We start from the raw sequence: 20,572 nt of genomic DNA, 5'->3' as shown, positions 1-20,572 counted from the left end.
TTTCTTGGCAAAGATACTGGGGTGGTTTGTCATTTCCTTCTCCAGCTCATTTTACAAATGAGGAAACTGAGGCAAAGAGGGTTAAGCAACCTGCCCAGGGACACACAACTAGTAAGCATCTGAAGCTGGATTTGAACTTAGAAAGAGGGGGTCTTCCTGACTCCAGGCCCAGCCTGCTGTCCACTACGCCACCAAAGAGAGGATGTTAAATCAATTTTTGGTGCTGCTCGGGGACAGCCCTGCCCACACCATCACCATGGGCCATGGCATGAGCCATCCAGTGAGGACCTGGAGCAAAAAGTAGAAGGAGCATTTCCCCCAAAGGGGACAGGGATTAGAGAGAAGATGGGGAGAGGGATGGGGCTAGAGGTAATTAAAGGACTTTCTCTTCTCTCTTTCTCCTTGTCTGTGCCCCCAAATTCTCAAACTCCAATGCTTAAAAGTTCTGCCTGGTCCTCATCTGATTGCCCAAGGGCACCACTTCAGCACTCCTTATCTGGCTCCTCACCTGCTCATGCAAGAGCCTTCCTCGCCCTCTCCTGACCTCCATGCTCTCCCATCTAGACCACTTCAATGATCCATGATTTCTTTTTTTAATTATCCTATTTTTATTGACACATTTTGCATTGCATTCACTTCTGAATATATCCCCTACTCAGTGAGCCACCCCTCACAACAAGGATTTATAAAAGTAGACAAGAAATGAATCATCAAAAGTAACTAACATATCGACCATTTCTGACCATATGTACAACATTCTGCATTCATGGTCTCCCACCTCTACAACGAAGGAAAAGAAGTACCTTGTCTCCATTCTGCTTTAGGGCAAAGCTTAGTCATTATATATAGTCATGACTCTAAATATATATATATATATATATATATATATATATATATATATGTGTGTGTGTGTGTGTGTGTGTGTGTGTATGTATGTATGTATGTATATATGCATATATATATATATACACATACATATATGTGTATATACATATAGTCATTCCTTTTGTTCTTTCCACTTACATTGTTGTATAATTGTGAACATTAGAATGATGGCCAGTATTTTTATATTGCTTAAGTTTTGCAAAGCACTTTACATATATTATCTCATTTAATTCCCCCTAACAACTCTTAGAGTTTAAATACTACTATTATCCCCATTTTACAGATGAAGAAGTCAAGGTTAAGAGGTGCAATGACTTTACCTCAGGTCACACAGCTAGTGTCTGAAGCAGGATTTGAACTCAGGTCTTCCTGAGTACAAATTCATTACTCTATTCACTGTGCCATCTCACTATATTGTTTTCCTAGCTAACACTTACTTCACTCTAGTTCAGTTCATATAAGTCTTCCCAGGATTTTCTGAATTCTTCATGTCCTTTGTTCACCCCAATCAATGGGCACCTTCTTTGTTTCCAGTTCTTTGCTACAACAAAAATTCCTACACCAAATATTTTGGTGTAAATGGCGCCTTTCTTTCTGTCTTTGAGCTCCTCAGGGTATATCCCTAACCTTGGGATCTCTGGGTTAAAGGGTAGGGATATTTTAGTCACTTTTTTAGCACAATTCTAAATTGTTTCCTAGAATGGCTGGACCATTTCACTGCCCAAGTAACAGTGGATTATTGTGCCTGTCTTCCCATAGCCCTCCCAATATTTATTCCCATCGGTTGTCATCTTTACCAGCTTTCTGGCTATGAGATGGAACCTCAGTCTTGATTTGCATTTCTTTCGCTCTCAGTGATGTGGAGCTACTTTCTTGTGGTTGTTAATAGTTTATAATTCTTTCGAGAAGTGCTGGCTCACATCCTTTGTTTGCTTACCCATTGGGGAATGTCTCTCTCAAGCTGATTTCATCAATGTGAAGACTTCCCTTCTCTGGGATGGTTCAAAACTCCTCTGACTTAGTGGATGATCTTTGAGGTTTGCTGTGGCCAAAAAAATTCCTAACCCTGTGGCTAATCTGGTGGTGAGCCAGGCTGAGGGAGGTTGGCTTGGATGGCAGACTTACAGTCCTTGGATGGCAGACAGACTGAGTCTGTACTTATAGCTTTGGCAGTGTGCTAGGGCCTGCCAGAGGACACTGTGTGCCGGCATGACTTTCTAGAACCCAGGATCACCTCCATGCCCCAGCGAAGCATCAGAAGAGGATTTCAGGGCACACTCTGTGTCTCCAATTTCTCTGCTATGCCAGGACCTGCAATGACTACCTATCATATGAACTCGAAGCTTCTAAAACAAGGATTCAGGATTCAACCCTAAGTGGTGTCTGTCTATCCACACACCTCATTTCTCATCTCTCATCACCTCCTTCCCCATATGTCTGACTTGTTCTACCTCTATGCCTTTGATAGCACCATGCTGAGTGGTAGGCTAGATCCAAAGGGCACAGAACAAGGCATCCAAAATTGGAACAGGCTGTGGTGACAGATGGTGAATTTCCTATCACTGGGTATTCTTTGAGCAAAGGCCAGTTGTCCACTTATCAGCAATGTTGTAGCTCAGATTTGGGTTGGACTACACGGCCTTTGAGATCCCTTCTTACTCTGAAGTTCTGGGATTTCACGATGCCCTTCTCCTCTCACCCTTAGGGTCCCAAGCCTGGTGGCTCTGCACCATCTTCTATAGGGGGCTCCTAGGATGGATGGGGTCATGGCAGCAGGCAACAGGCTCTTGAAGGACAGGATATATTCTAAGTATGCCAGGGTTCTGGGGGCCCTTGGCAGCTAGATGTGCTTCCCTGTCTTGGGATGTAGTGCCCACATTCTAAGAGATGGACCACAGTTCTGTGAGTCCCTGGGATTTCTAACAGGCATGGGTGCCCCAGTATCCTACTGTTTTCAAGTTTACTAATAACGCACTACATGATTCTCTAAGTCCCCCCTAATGCCAGGCAGAGGTGGGATTCTTTTTTCTATTTCATGTTCTGAGACCACAGACTCCACCCCGGTCTATGTTTGCATGGCATAAACCAGGACTACTTCTCTTCCATTGAGATGCCCTCTCAACCAAGCAATAATTATTAAGCATCTATTATATACTAGGCACTCTGCCTGTGCTACATGTAAGAATACAAAAAGAGGCCAAAAAATAGTCCCTGCCCTCAGGGACTGTAAAATCTAATGGAGGAAATAACATGCAAACACATACATAGAAAGCAAGCTATAGACAGTATAAATAGGAGATCATTAACTGAGAGAAGGCACTATCCATTATTCCATTCCAACAGATGGGGTGTGGGGGTGGATGGCAATGCTTCAAGGAGAAGAGACAAAATTTGATACTGGTGATCTGGAAACAATGCCAGGATGTAGCTTGGAGTCTTTGGCCTCACTGACCTGCAAGCCATCTTCCTTGAGTACCATCTCCTCCCCTCAGTGCTAGTCCATGAGGGCCTGTACTCATCCCCAGGACTCCTTCACCAGGCATCATTTCATAAAACTCCCCTGACCCCTGAGCCCTGATACCTTCTACCTCACCCAGTGCTCCCAACTTCCTGACCTCCCAAGACTTAGAAACTTGCCTTCTCTCACATCTCTAAAGACCTTCCTCTCCCCTTCTCTGATTCTGCCATTGCTACCATCCTGGTCTCCGGGTATCTTTTCCCAGCATTCATTTTCCTCTTTTCATCATCCCCACCCACACACCCAATATCCAAGTCCAGAGTTCGCTGACACATTTCCCAGTGTGTTTATTCACAAGGCCACATGGAGGCATCATGACATGGTGGGTAGACACCTCTTAGGAGAATCAGCCCCAGGCACTTCTTTTCCTATCCTGCTCCCTGGGCCCATGTCAGCGCCCTGGAATGCCAGCATATGTATGAACCTGCATGTTTGTGTTTCCATGTGTGTGCATGTTTTTACATCTGTGTATGCATGGTTTATTTATGAATGTGACTCCTTGTGTGTGTGAATAAGTGGGCATTGGTAGGGTATGCATGGAGATGTGTGCTGGAAGAACTGTGTATGTTCGAATGAACATCGCCAAGGAATGTCAACCCTCAAAGGGGTCTTAGAGCAGAGAATGTCAGAGATTGGAAGGGCTTTACAACATAGACTGTTTGACCTGGAAAGGCTTCAGAGACAGTCTAATCCAAACATTTGGTTTTACAGATGGGAAAATTGAGGCCCAGAAAGGTGACTTGCCTCCAGTACAAGTCCCTTCTTTGTATTCTTGGCACCTGGCGCTTAGCAGGCACTTAATAAATGTTGATTGATTGATTGACTGATTGATTGCCCAAGGTCACACAGATAGCAAGTGGCAGGGTCAGGTTTTGAAGCCAGGTCCCCCAAACTGAAACCAAGCATTCTTTCCACTGTATCATCATTTTACAAATGGGGAAACTGAGGACTCAGAAAGGTCTCACAGGAAGTTGGGTTTCTTGATTCTCATTCCCAGAGTCCTACATACAACCTTATGTGATGTGTGTGTGTATTAATGTGTATTAATGGATATTGGTGCTGCTCTGGGGCCACCCAAAGACTCCATCTCCTCCCTCTCCCCTCCTCTCTTGGCAAGGGAAGGTTGGAGGGAGGCAAGCTCAGGGTTAAGGCTTCCGTCATCTCCCCTCCCAGGCCTCCAGTGCCTGGAGTTAGGTGTCTCTCTTTGACCTGAAGAAGGGTCAGAGGGTGCTGTTTCCACAGTTTCTCCAATTCTGCTCCTGGCTGGGCTCAAATCTTGGAGTTCCTGACCCAGGCCTCGGTTGAGCAAGAGTTGGTGAGAGAACAGGTTCGCTGAACCATTCAATTAACAAATGTTTCTGCCTCTTTCTGGCAATTCTCCACTGCAATCCCATCAGCCTTCAAGGCTCCCCCCGGCTTCCCCTTCCCATCACAGACCTCTTCTCTCCCATTACCCGGCTTCTAAAAACAGGCAGTTGTGGCATTGAGTAATTTCTGTGAACTCCAAATTTCATCCTCAGAACTTTCTGACGAGGAGGAGTGCCAACAGAAGGGTCACCCAGGGAGGTGTGATTGAGGGAGACCACACAGGCCTTGCCTCCCCTTCCCAGAAAGCCACAGAGACTGCCTCCTATGAGCTGGAGCCACCAGAAATCAGGGGATGGAGGCCTTCCTCCCAGCATTCAGTGTTGTACTTGGCCCTCTTAAGCATTTTAGAAAAGCATTTTCTTTCATTCATTCATTCATTCATTCATTCATTCATTCAGTCAGTCATTCAGTCAGTCATGTATTCATTAACTTATTCATTTTTGTAACAGAAAAGGCACAGACCTCGAATTCAACTCAATATACATTCATTATCTGTGTTTAAGGTACCAAGTTAGGTATTGGAGCAAGTAGGTGATTCAATGACTAGAGTGCTAGGCCTGAAATTAGGAAAACCTATGTTCAAATCCTGTCTCAGATATTTACTAGCTAGATGATCCTCGATAAGTCACTTCATTGCTGCCTGCCTCAGTTTCCTAAACTGTAAAATGGGAATAATAATAGCACCTACATCCCAGGGTTGTTATGAGGTCAAATGACATAGTATTTACAAAGTACTTATCACAGTGCCTGCACATAGTAGGAGCTTAATAATGCTTCTTTCATTCCTCCCTTCTTTCCTTCCTTCCTTCCTTCCCTCCCTCCTTCCTTCCTTCCTTCCCTCCCTCCTTCTCCTTCTTTCCTTCCTTCCTTCCTTTCTTCCTTCCCTCCTTCCTTCCTTTCTTCCTTCCCTCCTTCTTTCATTCCTCCCTTCTTTCCTTCCTTCCTTCCCTCCCTCCTTCCTTCCTTCCTTCCTTCCTTCCTTCTTTCCTTCCTTCCTCCCTTCCTCCCTTTCTTCCTTCCTTCCTTCCTTCCTTCCTTCCTTCCTTCCTTCCTTCCTTCCTTCCTTCCTTCCTTCCTTCCTTCCTTCCTCTTCCTTCCTTCTTTCCTTCCTTCCTTCCTTCCTTCCTTCCTTCCTTCCTTCCTTCCTTCCTTCCTTCCTTCCTTCCTTCCTTCCTTCCTTCCTTCCTTCCTTCCCTCCTTCTTTCCTTCCTTCCCTCCCTCAAAGGCAATAAGAAAGCCATCCCTGCCTCCATAGAGTCCACATTCTGCTTGGGGTAAAAGCATGGACACAGACAAGCAAACACCCAAATCTGTGTGGTGATTTCTGAGGCAGGGGAGATCGGTGTGGGGGTAGACTTGGGCTTTGGGCTAGTCCTGCCCTCATCAGCAGGGACAGGGATTCAGTCTGTGAAGCCATTGGCTTGGGGAGTCAGGGTAAGGAAGCTTCATTTACCCATGCAGGTTGGCACCTTCTGGCCCTAGAGAATAGCCAGGGGCACTGAGAGGCTGAGTCACTTGCCCAGGATCACACAGCCAGTGCGTGTCAGAGGTAAGCCTTGGATCCAGGGCTTCCTGGTTTCAAGCCTAGCTCTCTATCCCCTATTCTACTTAGCATCCTGCATTATTATAATTATTATCATTTCTGATAACTCCCACTCCAATATTGTTTATGGAGTACTTTCCTTACAGACCTTTCAGGTAGGGAGTTCAAGTGTCAGGGTTCCCATTTTACAGGTGAAGAAACTGAGGCTAAAGTAACTTACCTGACACCACACAGCTAAGTGTCAAGGCCCAAGACTAACACTTCCTGCCCCAAGCCTGGCGTTCTTTTTCATATACCTACTTGCTCACTTAGCCAACTCACCTGCTTCTCTGGGCCTCAGTTTCCTCATTTGTCATGGCATAATGCTACATTTAAAATCAGGAAGACCTGAGTTCAAATTCCATGACTAGTAAAAAATAATAATAATAGCTAGCATTTATAAAGAATTTTATGGTTTATAAAGTACTTTACATTTGCTATCTCATTTGACCCTTGAAACAATCCTGGGAATTGTTATCCCCATTTTACAGGTAAATAGAGGTTAAGGGACTTGCCCAGGGCCACACCGCTGTTAAGTGTCTGAGACCCAAATTGGACTCAATTTCAGTAAGCTGGACACTTAATGGCTGTATGACTATGGGTAAATCACTCAACCTCTCTCAAACTGTTTCCTGATTTCTAAAGCAAGGTCCCTGTAGAGCTGCCCTCAGAGGGCAGTTGGGATGTTCCGGTAGGTTAACACGTAAAAGGCTTTGCAAACTTGAAAGCCCTGTAGTTATTAGTATTGTTGTTGCTAATATTGGCCAAGGCTGGTCTGAAGCCCACCAAACTCCGGTCAGCTGGCTCCTCTGAGTGGGGCCCAGAGGCCAGGGGAGCGAGGATTGATCTCCAACAGAAATACACTGGCTGCAGGAAGGGAGAGATTCTGGAATGCCGCGATCTGGGCCTCAGCCTCCCCAGCATCCTCCTGATGCCGATGCCACCATTGAGGTGGGGTGGGGTGGGTCAGACCACCCTGCTGGCAGCCACTCCCTCCCCCAGAGCCTGAGTCCTGGCATCCCTGCCCTGGTGGCCCCAAGCTGGGCGGCCCAGGGAGGCATTGGCAGACGGTGCCGGAAGCTCTGGAAGAGGAAGGGAGTAAGGGGCCGTGCCAGGTCCTGTATGGGGGTGGCTGGGGCAGCAGGGGTGGGCCTTCTTCTTACCTCCCATTTTAGTCAAGAATATTATTCCCTAAACCTGGAGAGAGAATTATAGCTGGAGTCAAAGGATCAAAGAGGCCAATCCTGTCCAACCCTCTCATTGTATAGATGAGGAAACTGAGTCTTAGAGAAGAAGTGACATGTCTAAGGTCTCACAGGGAGTAAGTGGCAGAGGTGGGATTTGAACCCAGGTCCTCTGACTCTATATCCAGTAGTCTTCACACTGCGCCATGCCCCAGTTATGCTTATTGTCTGTGTGATCTTGAGCAAGTCAAGTTCTCCTCTCTGGTCCTCAGTTTCCCCATCTGTAAAAGGAAGGGGTTGGACTAGAAAACGATTAGAACTGATTTACAAAGCACTTTGCATCTCTGATCTCATTTGATCTCCACAACAACCCTATGGGATAAGGGCTGCGGGTATCATTACTCCCATTTTACAGTTGAGGAAACTGAGGCCCAGAGAGGTGATTGGCCCAGGTCTGCATAACCAGCAAGCAGAACAGCAGCAGGTGTGGTGGAGAGGGTGCTGGCTTTGGAAGCATAAGTCCTGCATCCAAATCCTTGTGAGACTTTGGACAAGACACATATGGGTGGGACCTCAGTATTCTCATCTGTAAAATGAGAGAGTTGATCTACATAAACTCTGTCTCTTCCAGGTCTGGAGCTATAATCTTGGATACCTGAGGGAGAATTTGAGCTCAGGACACCCTGCCCCAAGTCTAGCCCTCTACCCGTCCTGCCATAGTGATAATCCCCCAGGTACCTTCCAGATCTAGCATGCTTCAACCCTCTGCCCTCCCGTACTCCTGCCCAGCGCTAACCCCACCTCCTCCAGTGAGCCCTCCTTTACTCTCTTGGCTCATGACAGCCTGACAAAGGACTTAAGAAATTATCTAGCCCAGATCCCACAGAAGAAAGAGGAAAACAAACACTCATGTAGCACCTACTGTGTGCCTGGCAATGTGCTGAGTCTCAGCCTTACAAATATCTCCACAACAACCATAGGAGCTATGATTATCCCCATTTTACAGAAGAAGAAACTGAGGCAAATAGAGGTGAAATGACCCAGAGCTCTAGCTCTGACCCAGAGGCCCAGAACTCTATACACTGAACCATCTAGCTTGTCCACTTAGAGAAAAGGACAGTGAGGGCCAAAGAGAGGGAGAGATTTGACCGAGGTCACATAAGGGGTGGCTGAACTCATGACTCCCAGTCAACAACTCCTTCCACTGTACCCCTCTTCCCTTGAAGCTCAATTTATTCATCTGTAAAATGGGGTAATAATACTATGGAGGTGGGCAGGATGGGGGTGGTTGGAGAGGTAAGGGTTCACCTGAATAATTGTGAGAATCAAATCAACAAATGCCTGGGAAAAACCTTTGTATATTACTTTGAGGAAGCATCAAAGATCAGCTCCTACAAGAAGCATTTCCAGATTTCCCCCACCCTCATCTTGTTAGTTCTCTCTTTTTCCATAGTAATTGCTGATGTCTTATGTTAGAGATACAGTCATTGAAGGCTCTATTCTTTCATCTGTCCATTCCCTCCATTGATGCAGAGAGCCACCCTCCACACCCTAACATATGGCTGGCTTCATAACTCGCTTTGGCCAAAAAAAAAAAATCTTCATTTGTTAGCTAATCAATCAGTGAGAAGTTGTGAAATACCTACTGTGTGCCAGGCTCTGAGACAGGCACTAAACATGCAAAGACCAGAAATGGATCGATCTCTGCTCTCAAAGAGCTCACTTTTCCTTTATCAGATGATCATCAAGGTGCAATGGAGAGAAACCCAGAATCGGGACCAGAGGACCTGGGTTCAAATCCTGAAAATCCTGAAAACTGAATCTCTCTGAGGCTCAGTTTCCACATCTATTAAATGAAGGGTTTGAATTAAAAGATTTCTAAGGCCCCTTCCAGCTCCAAATTGATGATCTATGAAATTACCTTGCCTAATCAATAATAAAGCCTTTATTAAGCAGTTGTACCATGTGTCAGGCTAAGACAAAAGTGAGGGCACTCCCTGCCCTCGAAGGGTTTCCATTCTAACAGACAATGTGTACATACATAAGCATATCTATAGAATGAAGAAAAACATATGTTTGTCTGGGCACACCTTACCCCCCCCCTTAAAAAGTAAGCTCTTTGAGGGCAGGGACAGTGCCATCTTTGCCCTTATATCCCAGCACAATACAGGGCAAACAGCAGGTATTTTATAAATATTGCTAAATTGAATTGACCTGACTTTGGCCACTTCTTCTCACGCCCTAAGGATGTCAAAGCTGTTGTTGAGAAAGAAGGGGAAGAAGCCAAGAGATGCCCAGGGCTTTCTGGGTGCCAGGAATAGGGAAGGGGAGCCTGGAGCAGCATTGGCTGTTCTGCAAGCCAACTAATCTAAGCTCATTTGCATCCCAGCTGATAGCTTCATTAGAAGGGAGTTATTGGGCTTGGCACCAGGCCAGGTAGTAGAAGAGTAGCCTATGCCACAGAGGCCTCAAATGCCTTTTTACAGCCAAAGGACCACACTGAGCTCCTGGGGAGGGATCCTCTCCTCTCAGAACGCCAGCCCCAAAGGCCCCCTCCATTTCACAGAGTGTAAACACAAGGAAATCCTAACTGACCCCCTCTCCTAAGACACGGTCCACCCCCTCTGCTCACTGGGCTAAGGAGCTTGCCTCTTCCACTCCTCTTCCACGTAGTGCAGACCCAGTCTGGTCTTCTGCCACCGTATTGGAGACTTGGACTTTCTTCTACTCATAGTATAGACCCAAGCTCCCTCCCTCCAGAGCTGGGGTCCTGGCCCTCTACCCCCACAACAGAGACCCTTGTCTTCTCCCACTTTGCTTACTATTTTTAATCACTTTGTTAAGTGCTAGGATAGAAATATAAGAAATAATAAGCTTACAGTCTAATGAGGAAAGATAACTCTGGCCATCTCCCATGCCTGGAATGCTCTTCCCTCATCCACTATGACTACCATTTCATACACACACACACACACACACACACACACACACACACATACACACACACATACGCACACACACACACACATATATATATATATATATATGACTACCTTTAAGTCCCAACTAAAATCCCACCTCCTACAGGGAGTCTTGCCTGACCCCTCTTAATTCCAATGCCTTTCCTGTTAATTATTTCCCATTGATCTTCTATATAACTTTCTTTGTATATATTTGTTTGCATGTTGTCTCCCCCATTAGGTTGTAAGCTCTTCGAGGGCAGGGCCTGCCTTTTGCCTCTTTTTGTATCCCCAGCACTTAGCACAGTGTTTGGCATGCAGTTGGTGCTTAATAAATGTTTCTTGATTGTTTGAATGCACAAAAGCAAACTCAAAAGGGGCAAGGGGAGGGGTACCACAGCTGGGGCACGGTGTTAGCTTCCAAAAAATCAGACACAGAAACAGGAAGGGAATAAATGACTTGTCAACCTGGGCTCCTTCTCAAAATGGAGGCCCCAGAGGAACTCAATTCATGGAGATTCCAGATGATTTTGTTAGTCCAGAAGATGTGCTAAAGTAGATGGAAAGAGTACTAGATCTGAAACCAAAGGACCTGAGTTCAAATAAAGCCTTTATATGAAGATCAATTACCTCCCAAGGCTCTTCCATTTATCCATACCTTCCCTAATGCTTTAATTGGGCAGATGATTTTTTGAACCCAAGTGTAGGACTTTGCATTTAACTGCAGAAATTTCGTCTTATTCAAGGAAGGTAATTGGTTTAGAAAGACAGGATTTGCCGACTATTTCAATAAGGAGAAGGGTAAGAAAGAGGAAAGAGGAGTCAAAGATGGTGACAATGTTTTGGGTAGAGATGAGGAGAAGATGATACCATCCACAGAAATAGTCAGGAGGAGGGACAGATTTGGTGAGCTCGGCTAAGGGTGCGGATGATGGACCATCTGAGCAATCAGGTAATGATGGATACAAACCAACCAAAAATGGGTACAGGACAATAAGGAGGTCAAAGACAGAAAGGTCCACATATGCCTTCATAGCTGCCCTTTTCATGGCAGCAAAAACTGGATACAAAGTGAGGGCCTGTGTGTATATCACAACAATAACAGCAACAAAAACCAGCAAATCTGAGGAATTCAGAGAAACCTTGGAAGACTTATATGAATTAATGCAGAGTGACAGAAGGAGATCTAGGAGAACAGCAGATATAATGACTACAATAAGCCAGGATGAAGCCCAGTGAGGAAATGAAATGGATGATCTTGGCTCTGGAGCTAAGAAAGTACATCCTTTCTTTCAGAGAGATGTAGGAAACAATAGGTGAGGAACATTGAATATGCTGCAAGATGAAATCACTGGTTTTGTTTAATTGGTTCTCCTCATTACGAATTAAAGACAGGGCTCACTTGGTGGGGACGGAGGATAGGGCTGACATTCTGAAATGATTGATGTAAAAAACAAAGACACCAATAAAACTTATTTTTAAAAAAACACCAACACCTTATGGGACCTCCTTCACCACTTGTACAGATTGAAATGTTCTTTTACTGTCTCCTCATTGAGCTTGGCCTACAATCCTCTTCCTACTCTTTATTTTATTCTACCTTTTCCTCCTTAGCCAGATATTCAAGGCCTTCCACAATCTGATCCCACCCCAGTTCTTCGTCCTTATTTCCACCGCTGTCTTGCACGCACTCTGTGTTCTCTGCAGGATGAGCTTGTAGGCAAGTGGTCCTACTGTTGTCTTCTGCTCTGGTCAGATCACATCTGGGGGATGCACTTGGTCCTGGGCCCTAAATTTTAGCGACCGCACTGCTTAATTGCAAAGCAACTCAAGGAAGGCATCCAGAACGTTGACAGGTCTCAGGATCATTTCCTATGAAAATCAGTTAAAATTACTGGGGATATTTAGTGTGGAGGAGAGAAGATTTCGACTGGGCTGGATGGAGAAAGGCAGGAAAGAGAATCGAGGAACTACCTTCAAGTAAGAGTAATAATAACTAACATTCATAGAGCACTCCAAGATTTGCATTTTACAAACGTTTTCTCATTTTAGGCTTGCAACAACCCTGAGCGGAGGTAAGTGCTATTGTCATCTCCTTTTTACAGTTTACACATTTATATTCATTTTACACATGAGAAAACTGAGGCAGAGGAAAGTTAAGTAATAATAATAGCTACCATTTACACAGCACCTACTATGTGCCAGGCACTATGCTAAGTACTTTTTAATAATCATCATCTCATTTGAGGCTCCCAACAATCCTGGGAGATAAGTACTATTATTATCCCTTTTTTACAGATGACAGGGGCACAGGTTAAGTGACTTGTCCAGGGTCACATAGCTAGTAAGTATCTGAAATTAGATTTGATCTCAAATCTTCCTGACCCCAAATCTATCCACTGTGCCATCTCACTGCCTCAGGCTTGTCATAAGAAAGAGGGATTTGACTTCTTGGTCTTAAAGAGTAGAAGGAGGAACACTGGATTGGAAGGAGGAAGATTGAGGGTCCACAAGAAAAAAAATTCCTAACAAGAGAGCTAGCTACCTCAAAGTGGGATGCTCTGAGTTCATCACCACTAGAGGGTTTCAAGAATGGAAGAGTAATTGCAAGATAGGGACCATTTCAATCTGGAATTCATCATGGTGAAATGGATAATTCTTCTATAATTATTATTTTGGTATGATTTTTATAATTTCTTAGATTTCTATTTCTATTATTCTATAAATTATAATTGTATTAATAATGAATGAATTTCTAATAATAAATTCATTTCTAAAGAGTTTTAAATTTTACAATTTATTTTCTTTCCAACAACCCTGTGAGGTAGAGAATGCAAGTATGATTAACCTCATCTCCTAGATGTGGGAACCCAGACTCAGAGAGGGGCAATACTTTGCCCGCTGCCACAAAGTGAGTGTCAGAGCCCAAATTCAAACCCATGTCTTTGGACTCTTGGTCATTCTGTGGCTTCGAACCATGGGCTTGCTCAAGCCTGGGTCTGACCCCACAGCAGGGGAGGAGCGTAGAGGGGATACCTATGAAGGTATCTGGTTGGACTAGGTGACCCATCCAGTTCTGAGATTCTGTGATCCTGTCTGAGATGCCCTCAAGGTCTCATCCCACCAGGCTTTCCTAGACCCCATCCCTATAGATTCAGCAGGATTTAGACCACAGGTCCCAAGTGTAGGGCTTAGCAAATGACAACCCAGGGAAGGCCCAGATCTGGAGTTGGGATGCAGGGACTAGATCTGAGATGGGATGCCAGGCTTATCCCACCAGCTGGCGAGTGTCACGGGCCTGGCAGTGCCCATGAAACGCCCACCCATATGAGCAGCTGGTTTCCGGTACTGCCGAGTCTGTGCCCACAGGCTGGCAGGAGCCACCGTGCCCTGGGATGACCCCGAGCATGGGCCTGCCAGGAAGAAACAGCCTCCTGCCGGATAGCAAAATGTTCCCACGCAAGCTAGGCCCCAGCTACTAGGAAGAGGACGGGAATGGTGCCCACCAGCCCTCAGGAAGATGCTGGCTTTTCCAACCCCCTGGAGAGAAGACTGGACAGTTCCCCTATTCTAGGTCTCTGTTGGATGTGTCCAGAGAGGGAAGGGGGCAAAACCACCCCAAGGACCTCAGGGCATTTGTGGGTATAGCTGAAACCCAGGGCAGAGGGTCGAGAACTGAGCCAGTGCCTCTGGTCTCTGGGCAGTCCTAGAGTGTTTCCTTTCCACATCTCCATCCTAGGGACATGACAGGCCACAGGCTTGGTCTCTAGGAGATTGGGTGGGATAAGAGATGAGTAAGGCATCTTACCAGGACCGAGGGCATAAGAGAATGATATCCAGGCTGGCAGAGTTCTTTATGAACTTTTGTCCATATGCCAAGAGACTCTTCAAAACACACACACGCACAAACACACACAAGCACACATGCCACACAGCTACACTGTGGACTCAGGAACATTTTGTGGTACACTCTGACCGTCAGAGTCTCTTCCTAGAGCATATGGTTCCAAATCATGTTTCATGCGCTGCGTATATATTGTGTTCTGTGTTGTAAATATATAGTAATAGCACTGACCCCCCTGGGTTATTTTGAAGTTCATGTGATTTAATATTTAAAAAGCATTTAGCACAGTGCCTGGCACATGGTTTAATGAATGCTTCATCTCTCCCTCCCTTCTTTCTTCCACTTCTCCCTTCCTTATTTCCTCCCTCCCTCCTCTCTCTCTCTCTCTCTCCTCTCTGCATCTCTGCATCTCTGTCTCTCTCTTTCTCTCTTTATCTGTCTCTATCTGTCTCTCTCTTTCTCTGTCTGTCTGTCTCTTTTTCTCTGTCCCCTCAAGATATTATGCTAAAATATCTCTTCTCCCATTTACAGCCCACCTCCTAGAAAGGGCCTATACCAGACTCTATTTCCATTTCCTCACCTCCCACTCTCTTCTCAACATCTTGTGATCACATCTGACCTCATCCCTGGAATGCACCTGCTCTTTCCAAGGTGATCTCTTTTCTGCTTAATCCAATGGCCCTTTTCAGCCCTTGTTCCATGTGACCAGTCTCCAGCATTTGACACTGTCAGCTGCTTCCTTCTCCTGGACACTGCCCGCTCTTACCGTCAGTCACACTGCCATCTCTACCCTCTGATGGTTCTACCTCTCTGACTCTTTGGTGGGTATTGGGGTCACCTTTGTTGTATCATAATCTTCCTTCATCAGCTCCCAGAACTTATTTATCATGTCTATGTAGATGCCTCCCCAAATCTATATACTCAGCCCTCATCTCTCTCCTGAGTTCATTTCATATCACCAATAATTTTTTAATGTTTTTTGCATTTATATAATAATTATTATGTGCACTGTGCTAAGTGCTTTACAATTATTATCTCATTTGATCCTCATGACAACCCTAGGAGGCAGGTGATATTGTTATACCCATTTTACAGAAGAGGAAACTGAGACCGGCAGTGGTACAGTGATTTGCCCTGGGTCACACAGCTGGATTTGAACTCAGGTCTTCCTGACTCCAGGCAAGGCATTCTAATTACTATGCCACCCAGCTGCCCATATATGCTGGGCATTTCTACCTCATACCTCAAACTCAATAAGTCTAAAACAGAACTCCTTATATTTTCTCCCAAACCCGCTTTTCTTCCATATCTCTCTGTTTCTCTTCAGGGCACCCCATCCCTCTAGGAACCCAGGCTGACAACTTTAGAGGCATCCTTCAAGGGACCTTTCCTGGTGCCCTGAGTTTTTCATGCTCCCCTCACCCCAATCAATATGTAGTATTTTGCGTATATCTCTTATTAACTTACTTGTGAACATCTCATATCTGCTTTCCTCCCCCTAATAGAGCATAAGCTCCTTGAGGGCAGGGAGTGTTCCACTTTTGTATTTGTATTTGCAGTGCCTAGCACAGTGCCAGGCCTGTAGGTGTTTATTGACTGTGATCTGTGGATGGATAAATATGTGTGTTTCTTATCTCTCTCACCCAGAGGCCCCATAACCAATCAGTTCCCAAGTCTTGCCAATTCTCTCTCTACAACATCTCTCATATCTGTCCCCTTCTCCTCACTTACACCCTAGTTCAGGCCTTCACCGCCTCTAGCCTGGCCTTTTGTAATTAGGGGACTTCCTACTTGGCCTCCATGCCTCCAGTCTTTCCCATGTCTGATCCATCCTCCATACCATGGCCAAATTGATGATTTCAGTTGCTAGGCCTGAGTGGGTCACTCTCCAACTGAAAGAATCTGCAGACTTCCTATCACTTAGAGGAGAAAGTACAAAATCCTCAGCTTGGTATTAAAAGGCCTCCATAATATGTCTATAACCAGTATCCCTTTGCAGTTTGATTTAATGTGACTCCCTTTTATACACACTCTGTTCCACTTAGACAAAGGGTGAGGGACCTGTGGCCTCAAGGCCAAATCTGGGATTTGTTCTGGGAAGTTTGGATTCAGTCAAAGGGCCACACTTGAAGACCTAGAGGGCCACGTGTGGCCTCAAGGCCACAAGCTCCCCACCCCTGTAAAAACTGTTGCACATCCATGGCATTCCATCCCCGCCTCCATCTAGGCCTTTGCTCAGGTACACGGCATGCACACCCTCTTTGCCCTTACCTCTTACGATCCCAAACTTCCTTTAAAGCACAGCTTGGATCCCACCTTCTTCATAAGACTCTTTCTGATTCCCCCCAACACCCAGTATCTTTCCCTCCATAAATTAGTTCATGTACTTTGATTATTCTTTATATTTACTCATCCCTTACACTTCCCTTCAGGAAGAGGTTGGCTCTTTCAAGAAATCAGATGGTTTCATCTTTTTTATTCCCAGCATTCAACAGAGTGCCTAGCTCGTCATAGAATGTTCAACATATTATTTTGAAAAATTGAATTGAATTGAAATCCAAGCCCTAAGGGGGAAGAGAGAGCCAGGGGACTAGATGGCAACCTTCAGGCCAAGACAACACCGAGTCTCTGTGGGACCTCCCACCAATGTCAAAGGAGCTTAATGAGTGATTGTCTGGCTGGATTTTTCTCCCTGTCTTTGGGTATCTCTCTAAAGATCTTTCTATTCACAGTAGTCCTTCTCTAGGGAAGAGAGCCCCATTACGCCAGTATCAAGCACGCTCAGCCCATATACTACAGATGAAGATCTAGGGGTCAGTGGGGATCACAAGCTGGCTCATCCTGTTGATCTTGAGCAAATTACTTAACCTCTCTGGTCCTCAGTTTCCTCCACAGTTTTTACTGTACTTAATAGCCTCGAAGATCCCTTTCGGCTTTGGCTCTCGGAATCCTGTGTGGGTAATATCTGCTTCTCAGCTGCAGTAGCTTATCTTGAGCCCGTTCAGCCCTTCCTCATTTATACCTCTAGTCTGTTTTCCAAAGCTTCTCCCACTCAGTCAGTGCTCATGTCTCTGAACCGGGGAAGCAGCTGGAGCAGAAAGAATATTGAAAAGCCCTGAGCTACCTAGATACCAATTAGTAAGTCAGTCAATCAATCAACAAGCATTTATTAAGCACCTGTTGTGTGCCAGGCACTAGAGGAAGTAGATATCAAGAACGAAGCAATCGTGAGGACTTCTCATTCTAACAACCATAACCCAACCCCCACCCTTTCACCAAGAATTGTCCCCTCCCATCACAAATCTTCCAGCCCTCAGGCTGCCCTGAATGTTGGGGACACAGTGGAAAGTGGGCAAGAGGAAAGACTGGGAAGGGAGAAAGGAGATAGGGACCTTGGGGCAAGTTACTTAATGTCCCTGGGGCTCAGTTTCTTCTTCTGTAAAATTAGAAGGGTTGGACAAGACGGCCCCTGAGGAACTTCAGACTCTACTCGCCAAACCTTCCAGTTAATCGGTCAGTCAACAAGCACTTATTAAGCACCATCTGTGTACCAGACCCTGTGCTAAGTGCTGGATATGCAAAAAAGACAAAAACAGTCCCTGCTCCCAAGGTGCTCACGGTCTGACAGAAGAGACATCATGCAAATAATTCAGCACAGAGAAGATATTCTAAGTACTTCCTTTTGAATGAATGTCCTTTGAGAAAGGACGGCAAATACTTCAAAGAGGAAAGGGCAGTGTCGAGCAAGAAGGATCCCAGCTTGGAGCCCTGCTCTCAAGCCAGGGCATCATTTGACTCAGAATCTCTGCCCACTATAGGAAGAGAAAGAGAGGAAAGTCAGCAAGCAGAAGGTCATAACCCTTAGCCGTGGATATGCCCTTCAGTCAGCTAGTCCAAGCAGGGTTTTACCTAAGGATTGCACTGAGGGCAAGTGTCACAAATCATTCCAGGCAGGTATCTTACAGTACACCAACAGCTGGGGGCTGGAGGAGGTCAGCCTGGCCACAGGGCAACCCAGGCTTAAGCATTGTGTCCTGAGCTAGGGAATCCAGGGGATGGGGAGGGAAAGGGGGGAGCTCAGCCCTTGCCTAGTGCTATGATTACAAAGGGGCCCCTCCTTCTAACTTCACCATTTCAGTCTATGGCACCATCACTCACTCTGTCTACCATATTCAAAACACTGATAAATGTCAATTGTGTCTTCATGCTCCTTCAATGCTCGTATTCAATTATCAGAGCCCCAACTAGGACTAGGCAGCCAGGACTTTTTCCCAGGGCACTCGCTTTAGAAGTCACTGACATAAGCATAGGAAACAAACAAACAAACCCAGGAAACTTGAATCCAATTAGTAAGAATAATTAGTTAAAACAGGGTGAGCTCCTCCTTCACCCCAGCTTCAACCTCCCCAATAGCTGCCATTGTTACAGGTTCTCTGAATCTTCGTCTCAAGGCAGGGGCCCAACCCTGCTCCGTATCACCTCAGTCTACTTAGAAGGCCTCTTATGCCTCTTAACCCAGGCATGGTTTGTGGTGTTTGTCCAAGCACAAAAAAATCCAAGCTAGGGTTTTACAGCCAGTTGCTATCACTTCTACCTCCCCAACATCTCTCTCATCTAGTTCTTCCTCTCTCTTCCTACCACCTCTACTACTAGCCCCCACCCCATTCCCAGATACATTGAAACAATATCTTAATAGTTTTGCCCACTTCCAGTCTGTGCCCTCTCTCAAACATCCAGAATAATCCACTCCTCTGCTCAAAAACCTTCTGAGCCTCACTATTGCTTCCCAATCAAGTTGTAACACCTTTGTATGTTGCTTAAGGCCGTTTGAATCTGGCAAGCCCCTCCAGCATAATCTTGTAGCATTTCACTTTTTTTTTAAGGCAATTGGGGTTAAGTGACTTGCCTAGGGTCACACAGCTAGTAAATGCATTTCACTCTTAAATGTACTCTGTGCTCTGGCTACACTGGACGATCCTTTGTCCTGAACTCTCCCACCTCCATGTCTTTACTCAGGCTGTCCCCTATGCCCGAATGCCCTCCCCTCTTTCACCTGTTGAATTCTTACCCATTCTTTTTTTTACAATTTTTTTTTTTGGTTAGGCAATGGGGTTAAGTGACTTGCCCAGGGTCACACAGCTAGTAAGTGTTATGTGTCTGAGGCTAGATTTGAACTCAGGTCCTCCTGAAACCAGAGCCGGTGCTCTATCCACTGCGCCACCTAGCTGCCCCAAATTCTTACCCATTCTTAAGTGAAATGACACGCCGCCGCCTCCAGAAGACCTTCCCTGATTCCCCAGGATGGCAGTGACTTTCCCCCTTGGACTTCACACAGTACTGTATGCCCTTCTCCAGTGCACTTAGCCTGTCATACTCTATATTTCTGTTAGCTCATCTTTTTTTTTTTAAGGTAATTGGGGTTAAGTGACTTGCCCAGGGTCACACAGCTAGTAAGTGTCAAGTGTTTGGTCTGAGACCGGATTTTAACTCAGGTCCTCCGGGCCGGTGCTCTATTCACTGCGCCACCTAGCTGCCTCTAGCTCATCTTTCTACCTGATTGTGAGAACTTAATCATAGCCTCATGGCTTTAAGGATCTTAGTGGTCATTGGGTCCAGCACCCTCATTTTATAGATTTTTTCCCTTTGTTACTTCACAGGTAAGGAAACTGAAGGCCCAGAAAAGTTAATCGACTTTCCCAGAGTCACACAGCTAGTTGGTGTGGTAGATAGGATTTGAACCCAAATCAGACATGACTTCATCCCTAACACCATCCACTATGGCACAGATAAACGTTTGCTGAACTGGATTGAACCGAATTGCTGGCTTTGCTTTTATTAGATGTTGTTGATTCTCTCTTTGGCCAAATTTTTGCGAGAGAAGTGGGAGACAGTCACCTCAAGGCCCTCACCAACAACTTTTGGCTCGATTTCCCAGGGATATAGGTCTAACTGCCTAAGCCTGTCCTTGAGGCACAAGGTGTGATACTGAGCAATGACCACTAGAGGGGGCTCAGACAATGCTCAGCATGGCACCGCTGCCCATCTCCTGGGAGATTCCATTGGTTTTAAATCCACATAAAGATTCACACAGTTCACAGATTTAGGGCTGGAAGGGACCCCGAAGGCCATCCAGTCCAGTCCAACCCCGTCATTTTACAGGCGAGCCACTGAGACCCAGGGAGGTTAAGGGACTTATTTAAGGTCACACCACAGGTGAGTGATAGCAGAGTC

This window comes from Phascolarctos cinereus, unplaced genomic scaffold (assembly GCF_003287225.1).
Source record: "Phascolarctos cinereus isolate Bilbo 61053 unplaced genomic scaffold, phaCin_HiC Scaffold_726;HRSCAF=1367, whole genome shotgun sequence".
Taxonomy (NCBI): Eukaryota; Metazoa; Chordata; class Mammalia; order Diprotodontia; family Phascolarctidae; genus Phascolarctos; species Phascolarctos cinereus.
This window is presented reverse-complemented; position numbering follows the sequence as displayed.